This window comes from Passer montanus, unplaced genomic scaffold, assembly GCF_014805655.1.
Source record: "Passer montanus isolate IOZ18808 unplaced genomic scaffold, ASM1480565v1 scaffold7, whole genome shotgun sequence".
Lineage (NCBI taxonomy): Eukaryota > Metazoa > Chordata > Aves > Passeriformes > Passeridae > Passer > Passer montanus.
The window spans coordinates 13,360,880-13,373,231 of NW_024372147.1; the positions used below are offsets into that span (position 1 = coordinate 13,360,880).

The 12,352-nt window shown below is 39.9% G+C and overlaps 1 long non-coding RNA gene across 4 annotated transcripts in view; it reads left to right on the forward strand.

The window, feature by feature from the left end:
* LOC120511971 overlaps positions 1–12,352 on the forward strand; it is a 74,554-nt gene that overhangs the window by 16,046 nt on the left and 46,156 nt on the right. For all 4 annotated transcript variants that reach the window (XR_005629887.1, XR_005629889.1, XR_005629888.1 and 1 more), the window contains exons 2-4: positions 1,593–1,781; positions 5,952–6,050; positions 6,466–6,614. This is a non-coding gene — a long non-coding RNA (uncharacterized LOC120511971). The remainder of the gene's footprint in view (positions 1–1,592; positions 1,782–5,951; positions 6,051–6,465; positions 6,615–12,352) is intronic.

Sequence of the window (12,352 nt, forward strand, 5' to 3'; positions counted from 1 at the left end):
GCTGGCCAGAGAATGGGAATGTCAGCTGTAGTCAAGGATACCTGCAAAGCACTGAGAGCTGCAGCAAAGCATCTTTGAAGAGAAGCACAGGGAAAGGCAAATTAAAGGGAAGGCAAGGGAAAAATAGAGGCAAGGAGCCAATTTCTGATCTCAGCATCACTGATGTCACCAATACAAATTTGGTCCACAGAGTGCTGAGGAAATGAGAATAGAAACAGGTCAGAGGGAAAGGTGATAGACTAGCACAGGTGACAGCAAGGGGAAAATTAATCATGTCTCAACTATAATCTTAATGGCTACTCTGCTTAAACACTTGAAATGTCTCTTACTCATCCAAGAACATAAAATTAATAAAATCTTTCCTACAGTCTGCTTGTATTTCGTAGCAACTCCAGACAGGAATTTTTGCTAGTGGTGCACTCATCTGCAGATCCATTTGAAAAGCAACATGCTTTTCAGATCTGATGAAGAGGAAAAGGTTTAAATCTCCTCATGTTTCAAGTGAAATCTTATAGTAACAAACATACTTATACTTAAGGTCTTCTTTCTTGTAGTGTTCTACACATTTCCAAGGTTGCTTAATTTACTGGTGAATACCAACAAGTTTCAACTATGCTTTAGAATGTGTTTTTGTAGAAAATTGCAACAAACACACAAAAATTATCTTCTTGAAATATTTTATTTTGAAAAAGATCATGAAACTCTATTGGTGAATCAAAAAAGATGAAAATGAATGTAAGTTTGCTGCAAGGATTTTTTAGTTATTTCACTAGACTATTTGTTTTGGAAGTAGTTTTTCTTCTTCTAAAATAAGGAACAGAAAGTATGCATGAACAACCCCTCACCTGCTTTCAAGAATTCTTCAGTCTAAAAAGGTTGTCTTTAATTATTTGTGTACAGTGAGTCCATTCCAAATGCTTTAATTTTTTGGCCATTTGCCCCTGGAAAGTTGTTGGTTTGGTTTTTGGGTTTTTTTGGTAGATTGAGTGACAATCATAAAACTAAGGCAAACAGTCATTTTCATGTGTCTAGGTACCACAAGAGTTAATATAATTCAGTATGGTAATATACATTGCAGTTACTGACTTTAACTAAAGAGAAACAAGGCTTTGGAAATCTTTGTCTACTTGAATAGCAGTACCATTTTTTTGACGTGTCTGAGTAGTCCCACTGAACTGAGGGAAAGGAAGCCATGTCTCATATTCCTATTTGCAAATACTTGGAGGCCTGATCTAGCAATAAGCTGTGCTATGTTGGTTTTCTGACTGTTGCATTAGAAAGAACAGGGCTTTTTGCTGAAGTTTGGTTGTTGTTTTTTTTTTTTTAATTTTAATAAGTGTGAATTTATTGGAGATTGTCTTTGACTTGAAGCTGACAAACTTGGTCAAGTCTGAAAAATCATCTCTCACAAAAAAGAAAAAAGCAAAGAAAATTCTTCTTCCAGTTAGTTACAGTTAGACATAACTAAGAGATACTGTGTATTAAAATATATACACATACCCCTGTGCCTAGAAACAAAACTGTCATCTGAGGTCAACAGCTTACATTAATAATATATTTTAAATTCTCATTTCCTGATATTTCCATTTCAGGTTGATTTCTTTTGTTGTGTATTACCCCAGCCATGACAATTTGCAAGTGGAAGCAGTCTTACAGCCTCAGACAAGCCTCTGTGGAACAGCTGCTCACGCAGGATTGTCCTTGTACTTCAGCAGCATTGCCTGCAGAATTTAACACTTGTCATGTTTACAGATCTCCAGCTTGAAACCTAAACAGAGCAGGTGTGTGATTAGCTAATTAACACAGCCAGCTGAGCTTTCTAAAAATTAATTTATGTATAAAATATATATTACATATAGATACCAGTTTTAATACTTCTGGATGAGGTCATTCCTCCTAATTTGGAAGAAGCTTCAGTAGGAATAGGTATCTGTTAAGCAAGTCAACAGGATTGTATGATACTCTAATGAAAGTCAAATCATGTTATTTAGCAAATATTTTTGTTTAAGATTAGGAAATATCTGTAGGTTTTTGCAACTTCGTTCCAAAGTTGAAGAAATTTCAGAATGTAAGATGTCTTGCTGTAGTAGGTTTATAAAATACCTTAATGCTATTATATTGGAAAAATAAGTGTCATTGTTCTTTATTTTTCATTCTTTTTATTTCTGCATTTCTTGTTATTTCTTTATTTCTTGCAGAAATAAATTTTGTTTCCCTTCGCAGCAGCTGGAACTGAGTTATGCTTCATATCCTCCTAGTAAAATCTGTTTAAGTACAACCATTAGGGACAGAAATTTGCATTAAGCTGCTAGTATAAACTTCATAATGCTATAAATGCAGCCAGTCCACTTTTTACCATGGCAGCTTCTTTATTGGTCCACTGAAAAATGCTCTCCCTACAGTGATTCTCCTTGTAAGAGTGATCTGCTCTTTGTTGTATTCTTACTAGGAAATGTGAGTGAAACCCAGGATGTGATTGTACAGGTTTCTTCCCTTCAAGCTTGCTTGGCTTTTCTTTATCATCTCTTAAATAAAAAGTCTACCCCTGCAAAGAAAACCTTCTGCATTTGTCTGGAGAAGCAGTCATGAGATGATCATGTGCAGCACACCTGCATGCTTCCCTTTCAGCAGTTCATCCTCTCTTATCTGGCAGCTGCTGGATTGGAGGTGAACCCTGTCCTGCACTGGGTTGGTCCAAACCAGATTCCACTTCAGCTGTTCCTAAATAAAAGTAATCATCTTTCAAAGTTGAGGCTGCAGTGAATTGCCAACATTTGTTAACACAAAGCATACTTGTGAAGATGTGTATTGATGACATAGGACCATAATTCTCAAAAGGTTTGATTTCAGGCAAGTGCTTGTATTAACATCCCTCTTATATACCACTCATGGACAAGATCCCCCTGATGCACGAATTGCAGCCAGGAATAATGAGGACATATTAGGAGCTCTTAGGAAATGAGATGACACTTCAACATCACCATGACTAGAGTTTATGACTGATATCATAGTGGTGGGGTCGCTCTAATCTCTTGTGGAGTGATTTGCCACACATTACAGAATACATGCAGAAAAGTTATTGAATCATATATAGTAAAAAGATCCTGAAATCCCTAATAAAAATGTTTCTCCAAATTCTGCAGTGAAGAGTATCAGTTGAATGTGAAGGATATGTATCAGGAACGCATTAAAAAATCTGGTTTTGTCTAAGGATAAAAGCGCATTTGACCTCTTAGAAAAAAATGGAATTTAGCACAATCTGAATAAATATTTTTTTCTGTTGACAATGCCTCCTGTGCCCTAAAAGGATAGTCTAGTTGTTCATAGGATTTTTCTTTCATTTGTTGATTGTACAGACTCACAATTTCTCCAAGAGTAAAGAAATTGATACTTCAGCCTCATCTTTCTAGCTCATAGAGGTGACAGAGAAGACAAGATCCTCTTTCTAAGCAAGAGCATTCCATTTTCTAGCTTGTAGACCACAGATAACACAAGTGAAATTGCTTGGGAAAGTTTTCATGATTACTTGGGAAAGTTATGGAAGAGCTGCTTCATTCTCATTCTTTCTTAAATCAGGTTAATTTAAAAAGCAGCCTCTATATATCTTTAATCAAGCCACAGTATTCTTTAAGTTGCCTAGATGCTTTATAATCTCATGTAACATGATTTAGAAATTTCAGTCTTGATATGGTGTCAATAACAACATTAGCACAAAAGAATAAATTTTAAGTGTTTTTTATTCCATCCTGCATTTTCAAATTATTTGATTCTTTGATAGTTTTTTCAATCCAGTCATTTAGTCATTCCTGTGACTTCCTGTAGTTCAGAGATTCCTACATAATATGCTGCAGATGTTGAGAATAGGTAGAGGTTAAAAGAAGCGCCAAAATCTGTCTGTTTTAATCTTCACCACGGCTTGAAGTAAGAAAAACAGCAAGGAATGCTTTAAATGCAAGCTGAAAGTCAAAGATGCATCTGAAATGTAGGAAGTGCTTTTCGAACCCTCAAGGAACTGGATTTATATAATAAATATGCATAGCTTTTCTATAAGTCCTTTTGTATTCTGGCTTCTTCACCTTATGACAGGTTTGGTTGCAGGCAGAAGTTATTCCTTCAGAGTTTTGGTGATCCTGTCTAACTCTGAGTGTCACTGAAGTGGTGGAAAGTGGTGTATTGCTGCTTTCTGACAATGACTTGCTAGTAGCTCTTTAATGTAAATACCTATATTGCTTCACAGCTCGTGCAAGTGGTTTGCCCATAACAGGTTCATATTTTGTCCAGAAACTGTAATTCCATTGTTTTTTCCAGAAGATGGATTTTCACTCCCATAAAAATGTAGCCTGTAAAAGGCTGGCTATGTGTTGTGCTATGTGTTTCTCAAAGCTTTTCAGAAAGCTTTTAGAACAAAGATGTTTTTAGAGAAAAATATTTTTTAACTTCCAGGTATAACCACACTTCCAGATATAATTAGAATGTGATTAGGCTGGTTTCCCCTAATTTCAGTAATTTCTCAGCATTTTTGCTGTAACATTTTCCTAGGCATTGTGACAGAAGGGGAGAACTTAATATTCTTAGTATCTTTTGATCATCTGTGTCATTCAGCTTGTTCTGATGCATCTGCCATGGCAAAGGAAAGGCAGTTTTACTAGCTGGGGCATGTCTTTTTTTCCTGGTTATCTTTCTGACTGGAAATGTAACCTAGTACAATTACAGCAAGGAACATTGATTTGCACAAGGTTTTGGGTATTAATGACATTAAGCACCATCTGAATATAAGTTGCTCAGAAGAAGTCTGTGAAAAAAAGACAATCAAATAATTTTATGAGACTGGGACTTCCACAGTTTCAACTACCAGAAGTATTCCTCTGTGGGTTAGTTTCTTTTCTGAAAAATTCATGGACTTCACTTTAACAATCTTAGGTCTAAGAAGGAGGATGAAAACTAAGCAAAAATCCCCTAACAATTCTTAGCATCTGACAAGATTATAAAATGAGCACTTTCTGTCCAAGTAGTACAGTTGGTAGCATCACTACTCTTACAGTAAAGAATTTCTTCCTAGTAGCTCGTCTAAACATGCTCTCTTACGGTTTAAAGCGATTGCCCTTTGTCCTGTCACTATCTATCTGGCCATATGAAAAGTCTCTCTCCCTCTTTATTATAAACCCCCTTAAGGTACTGGAAGACTACAATGAGGTCTCCCCAGAGCCTTTTCTTCAGGATGAACAAGCCCAGCTCAGTGTCTCAGCTTTGTGTCATCTCTGAACCTGCTGAGGGTGCACTTGATGTCACTGTTGATGTCATTGATGAAGATACTGAAGACCATCAGACCCCAGATCTCTGTCTGCCCTGAGAAACACCACCCCTCACCAGCCTCCACCTAGGCATAGAGCCATTGACCACAAGTCTCTGGCTGTGTCTGTCCAGCAGATTCCTTATTCACTGAATAGTACATCCATCAAAGCCATGTATTCCCAGTTTGGAGGTAATGATGTCATTAGGGACTATAAAGGCCTTACAGAAGGAGACAGGAGATGTCTGTCGATCTTCCCTTGCCAATCATTGCTGTCTCTGGACCATAGAAGACCACCAGATTACTCAGGCATGATTTGTTTTCAGTAAAATTTGCTGGCTGCCTCAGATCACTTCCTTGTCTTTTCTCTGCCTCAGTATATCTACAAAGTAGATTGGTCCATAATCTTCCCAGACATGTAAGTGAGGCTCACTGGTCCATAGTTCCACAGATCTTCCTTTCTTCCATTTTTAAAAATGGGAGTGATATTTCCCTTTTTCCAGTTGCTGCACCTATCTGCCAGGACATTTCAAATATGATGGAGAGTGGCTTGGCAACATCAGACACTTTCCTCAGGAACTGTAAGTGCATCTCAAAGATCTCATAGACTTGTGGCTGTTCAGCTTCACCAAGTAATTCCAGACCTGTTCTTTGCTTATAGGGGGAATGACTTTGATTCTTCAACACCCACAGATTGGACAAAGGGACTTGAGAGAAATGGGAAGCTTTACTGCCAGTGAAGACTGAGGCAAAGCACTTGGTGAGTACCTCAGCCTTCCAGTTACCACCAATTCACCCTTCTCACTTACCAGTGTGGATACACTCTACCTGGCCTTTGTTTTCTGACCTATGTTCTTGTAAAAGTCCTTCTTGTTGTTCTTCACATCTCTTGCCAAGTCCTGTTCCAGCTTTGCTTTGACTTTCCTGAAGCCATCCCTACACATCCAAATTATGTCCCAGCAGTCTCCTCAGGTTACCTGTTTCTGCTTCCACAGGCCATACATTTCTTTCTTATGCCTCAGTTTGATGAGCAGATACTCAGCCATGCCAGTTTCCAGCCTGCCTTCCATGATTTTCTACACATTGGGATAAAGATCTCTTGTGCTCTAAGAGAGTTCTGATCAGCCCCTCTATTCTTAGGGGACCTCATTCACCTTTTTGTTTTTTTCCAACAGCTTGAATTCCACTCTTGCAAAGTTCGGGGTCTTCATTTTGCTCCTTGCCAGGCCCAAACTCCTTGAGATCATGAACTCAGCCAGGGTGGTTGTTACAGCCAAGGCTGCTTTTGATCTTAACTCCTTTGATGTGCTCATCCACCGCATTGGTGAGTACCAGGTACAGTAATGTCTCACCTCTGGTTAGTTTGTCTAATACCTGTACTAGAAGTTGTCCCCCACATTTTCCAGGAGTATTGATTCCAGCTTGCTGTATTGATTTCCCAGCAGATGACCAGGTGGTTGGAGTCCCCATCAGGATGAGAACTAATGAGTATAACGCTTTCTGTATCTGAAGATACAGAAACATGCAACAACATGCCTTGTTGACAGGCTCCCTCTGATCAGGCAGCCTATAGCAAACCCCTGTCACCAGGTGTCCTGTCCTTGATTTTCACCTACAGGGTCTCAGTCTCTTTATCAGGGGCAGCTCTTCACAATCTGACCCTGCCTTAGCATTGAGCACAACACCTCCACCCCCCTTCCCAGCCTGTCTCTTCTGAAAAGCTTGTGGCCCTCAGCTGCAGTGCTCCAGTCATGTAACTCATGTTCCATGTTTCTGTGATAGCAATTGGGTCATAGTTTTCTAATTGCACCATGGTTTCCAGCTCCTCTGGCTTGTTACCTGTGCTGCGTGAATTGGTGTAGAGGCAGTTGAGCTGGGCTATCCACCTCTTCATCTCCTGGGAAGAGCACTCTCTAATTCTTTCAGGATGATTTACAGGTATTTCCCTGCTGTTCCCTGAAGTGCTGTTGTTCCTGGTTCCTTTCTGATAAGCCAGTAGAGCATCCTCTTTCTCTACTAAATGTAGTTTAAAGCTCTTCTAGTATGTCCTGCCAGCTTGTTCCTTAGAGTAAGTGTCTGAATGCTTCAATACCAAGGCCTGGTTAAGAACAGCACAGAGAGGTAGCAGTGTTTATAAAATGTGTTCCTAATTCTGCAGAACCCTGAAAGCCAGAGCATGAAAAACCATCTGGAAATAAGAGAAAGGAAGGAATGTTGTGCAGAGTCTAATAAGGTCCATTCTTTTTTTTGTGAGAAAGCTGTTGAATGCATGACCATGTGCTCAACAACAAACAATGCCTAAATAAGAAGTAAGGACATCTTCTTAATAATGATAATCAAGGTCAACATTTTTAAAACTGCAAACTACTAATTACAGAAATATGGTGCCTAATATAACAGTCTTTCTCACAAGGAGAATTTTCTTGGCTACACCTAACAGTGCTTACCAGTGTAAATACTGGAACCATAGAATGGCTTGTGTTAGAAGGGGCCTTAAAGATCCTTCCATACAGAGTCATTGCCATGGGTGGGGACACCTTCCAGTAGACTAGGTTGCTTGGAGCTCCATCCAGCCTGGCCTTGAACACTTCCAGGGATGGGACATCTACAGCTTCTCTGTGGAACCTATTTCTGTGCCTCACCACCCTCCTAGGAAAGAATTTCTTTCTAATATCTTACCTAAATCTACTGTCTTTCAGTTTGAAGCCATTCCCCCTTGTCCTGCCACTAGAAAGCCCTTGTAAGAAGTCCCTCTCCAGCTTTCTTCTAGACCTCCCTTACACACTGGAAGACTGCTTTAAAGTCTCCCCAGAGCCTTCTCTTCTCCAGGCATAGTAAGTCCAGCTTTCTCAGCATGTCCTTATAGGAGCGGTGTTCCATGTCTCTGATTATTTGTGGCCTTCCTCTGGTCCTGCTTCAACAGGTCCTTCTTATATTGGAGCTCTAGTTACATTATTTATAATGTTTCCATAAGTGATTCATTCATAGATGCAGACAAAAAATAGCTCATTTTACCTTCTTAAGTCATGAGGGATATACTTGGACTTGAAAGCATAATTTCTTTAGAAGCTCTTGGAGAAGATTCAAAGCTGACCAAAACTCAGGTGTTCCCAATTTTGTTGATTGTTTAAGGTTTCCCTTCTGCAGAGTGATTTAAATTGGGCTGGCAAACTGAGTAGATGAAAACAGGCAGACTTTCATCTTATTTTCATTGTTTATGACAGATTGGGTGGTGCCTGGAGGAAGGTGCATGTATAAACAAGCTCTAAGGTAAAATATTGGCAAGTCTGCAAATGCTGAAAATTGAGCATGCATCATGCTGAAATGATGCTTTCTCAACAGAGAAAAACAATCTTTGTAGATGTTTGTCTCAGAGATGTTTCACAAGATGTCTAATGTTTTTGGAAGAAGTGATGCAGATGCCAGACTTGTTAAACTTCCTCTATTAACCTGCACCCACTGAAAATGAAATTAAATGTACTAGCTAGTAATTCCCTACTCTCGGTAGGGAAAATTTGTTTGTCAGTTTTGGCTAATTGAAAAGTGTTAGGTAAATTTAGATGAAACTCAGCCTCTTTTCCTTCCCTACAAGTTCTTCACTGCTATATCAATGTTTTTCACAGTCCTCAGATTTGCAAGAGGTTCTTTTTCTTTTAATGCTGAAAAGTGAGAATTTGCTTCAGCTATTGCTCAACTCTTTCTGTTGTGAACCTTCCTTTCAGAAAATATGTCCAACTTCCTGCATCTCTCTCGTCATGGGACACAGTATAACTCTGTGCTAAACTTAGTTTCAATATGCTGAATGGGTGTTTTCCTAACTTTTGTAAATACTTGAATAATTTTAGTTTAATTCCATTGCAAATTTTCACTCACAGATTTGGGTAAATATGATATTAACTAGCATTTTCCCTTTCTCTGTAATTTTGGGAAAATGAGCAAGTATTGCCCTTGGCTGGCAGTTAGGACAGAATTGTTAAGTCATTTAAGTAAATTGTTAAGTCATGGAAGAGTTTAGGCACCTAGAAACTAAGTGGACATATGGAATCCATGAGAGCAACACAACAGAACCTTAGCCACTGAGGTGGGTGGGCATTTATAGCAGAGTCAGGTACAGCAGGTTGCTCAGTGCTGTGTCTGCTTGGTTTGAATATCTTTAGGGACAGAGACTACCATCCTCTCTGGAAAACCTGTTCTTGTGTTTGGTCACCCTCACAGTATTTTTTTTCCCTCATGGTTAAATGGAATGTCTTACTTTGATCTGTGCCTACTGCCTCCTCTTCTTTCACTGGGTATTACTGGGAAAGTCTCACTCTATTTTCTTTATTCTCTTCTGTTGGGTGTTTATACACATTTATAAGACCCTCCTGAGACTTCTCTTCTTCAGGTGGAACAGTTCCAGCTCTCTCAGCCTCTCTTTCTGTAAAGGCTGCTCCAGTCCACATTGTTTGTGGTCTCTCATCAGACTCAGTCCAGGACGTTCAGTGTGGCGCAGACCTGGACCCAGCATCCACGTGTGTATCACCAGTGCTGAGCAGGGAGAAAGGATCTCATCGCTTGGCTTACTGGCAGTGCTCTTCCTAAAGCAACCCAGGATGCCACTGGCCTTTTTTTTCTTCAGGGGCACACATCTGGCTCGTGGTCAGCTTGTTGTTGATTCAGACTCAGCAATTCAGCACATTTTCTGACAAGTTGCTCTGTAGCTGTTCAGCCCCTGTGCGTGGCCCCACTGTGTGGCAGACTCGTGTATGTCCATTTTGCACATAGACCTATTCAAGTGCGTAGGCACCTGAGTTTTCATCATAAGGTACTCTAGGTATGTATCTGTGCCTAGGCTGCAGCTGGCTTGACAGGTCTGAGGGCTGCATTTCAGGTCATGCCTGAGCCTGCTCAGAGGTTCTTTGATAAATTATCCTGTGCCTGCAGCCCCAAAGGGATCCAGTGCTGTGACTGTGTTTTTAGCATGCACCTGAATGTGTACTGCTGTCAGTGAATCATCCCAAAAGAGAGCAGCTGTAATCATTCTCCTTCTTAAATACAGCTGCCAGTCCAGCTAACTTTTTTTTTTTTATCTTTAATGCAACAGGACTTGCTCAGCAAACAAGGAACCAGGTTTCTTTGTCTTCGGCAGTTTCAGGAAGTTCAAAATCATAGCTTTCAGAGAACCCAAGTTCAAATTAACTCATTTTCTTTTTGAGCCAATGCATACATGCTGTTGATCATCCCTGGCATGACAGTACTTCTAAGAGCTCAGTTAGGCTGGGTGCTTGTTTGTAGGCCTGCAGGAACAAGCTGTCTTTCCGGAGGTGCTCTGATACCATGGCAACTGTCACTTTACAAGGAGACAGATAGCAACCCAAGCCCCTGAGCCATCCCATTGCCCGGAGCTACTGAGCCTTTACTAGTTCCAGTAAACATTAGAGGTTGCACTAAGCCTGATGTGATCAACTGCAACTCCAGTGACTTCAAAGACATTTGTCCCACTGTAACCCTCACTGGAATTACTATTTCAGTGACAGTGAAATAATTCCCATCAAGTACAAATTACTTAGAAGCTTTTGGATAGAACTTAACCATACAAGTTAAACCTATTTGTCATAGCTATTATCAGTGAACTGAAGACAGGAAGGCAATCTAATTTTACTGTTTTATTCAGATGTAAAAGTTGGACATGGCTACACTACAGGTAAATTCCTAGAGAGAGTTTCCATTACAAACACAAAATACTGTCAGGAAAGCAGGATCAGGGTATATTAGAAAAATTAATTTCAAGCAATTTACATCTGTTCATTGCAAAAGCAATTTGTCTTGCAGCTACTACATCAAGAGAAATAGAGAGGCATTTTTCTTTGTTCTGAGAATGTAGCAAAACAGTGAAAAGCAAGGGGAATGCCAAAGGCCAGACTGAAAGGATTTATGGGTTTGCCAGATAGGTCAGAGTCAGGACTGTCTGCCAGTTAGTGGTCTGAAGCCATTTACTAGGTCTGACAGGGATGAAGGTTTTTTCACTATAACAACTCCTGTGGTGCTGATAACAGACCAACATTTCAGATGCTGCTGAACAGCATTGGTGCAGCATGAAAGCATTCACTGCTCACTCTTACCCCAGTGAATAGATTGGAGTGTGTGAAAGGTAGGGAGAGGACACAACTAGGCATATGACCCAAACTGACCAAAGAGATTTTCCATGCCCTACAGTGTCACGTTCAGCAATAAAAGAGCGGGAAGAGTGGAGTTAGGTAGGTTAGCTATCTATTGCTTGGCAACTGATGGAGCATCTGTCTTGCATGGGAGGTGATTAGTGATTGTCCTTCTATCATGAGCTCTGGCTTTTTTTCTCTATATCTTCTTTCACTCTTCCATTGCCTGTTAAACCATTCTTACCTTGACCATGAATTTTCTGGGGTTTGCTCTTTCCTTTTGTCTTTCCCATAAAACTGTCTTTGGGGGTAGGGAAGGGAGCAAGTATCTGTGTGGTGCTTAGGTGCCCACAATAATTCATAGCATAATTCATATAAATATCAGTTTTCAGGACAGCTCTTTAGGTGTCTGTTTAGAACCCATTAATTAATGAAATTGAAGCTTTTTGTAGAACAGTTTTGTGCTCTGAAGTCCTTGGAAACAGGGAGCATTGAACAGGCAGAGAAATTCCTCACGCTTTCTGGAGAGCACCATGTGGAGCAAAGCAGGGCCTCTGAATCACTCCAGTCCTTGCCTTGTCTCCTTTGTTTTTCATAGTCAATGGTAGTGTCTGATGAGACAGCCTTTAAACAGCAGCCCCCATGAGAAGGCTTTTATCAAGAAAGATGAAGACTGCTAATAGCACTTTGCTTGCTTGTTTCAAACCATTGTGTTCTTTCCAGCCTGAAAGGTTTACTGTGAGGAAAACTGCAAAACCATGATTTTGAATATCAAATAGTCAAAATTTTTGCCTGGTGTAGCTGAGGAAAGGGTAATTCTTGGAAGGAGATTCCATGCCCATGAAAAGCCAGTCAAGGAAATAAAAAATGTATTTCTATGTTCACTTCTCATTGATCCTCCAACAAGAAGCTCATCTAGTGTGCT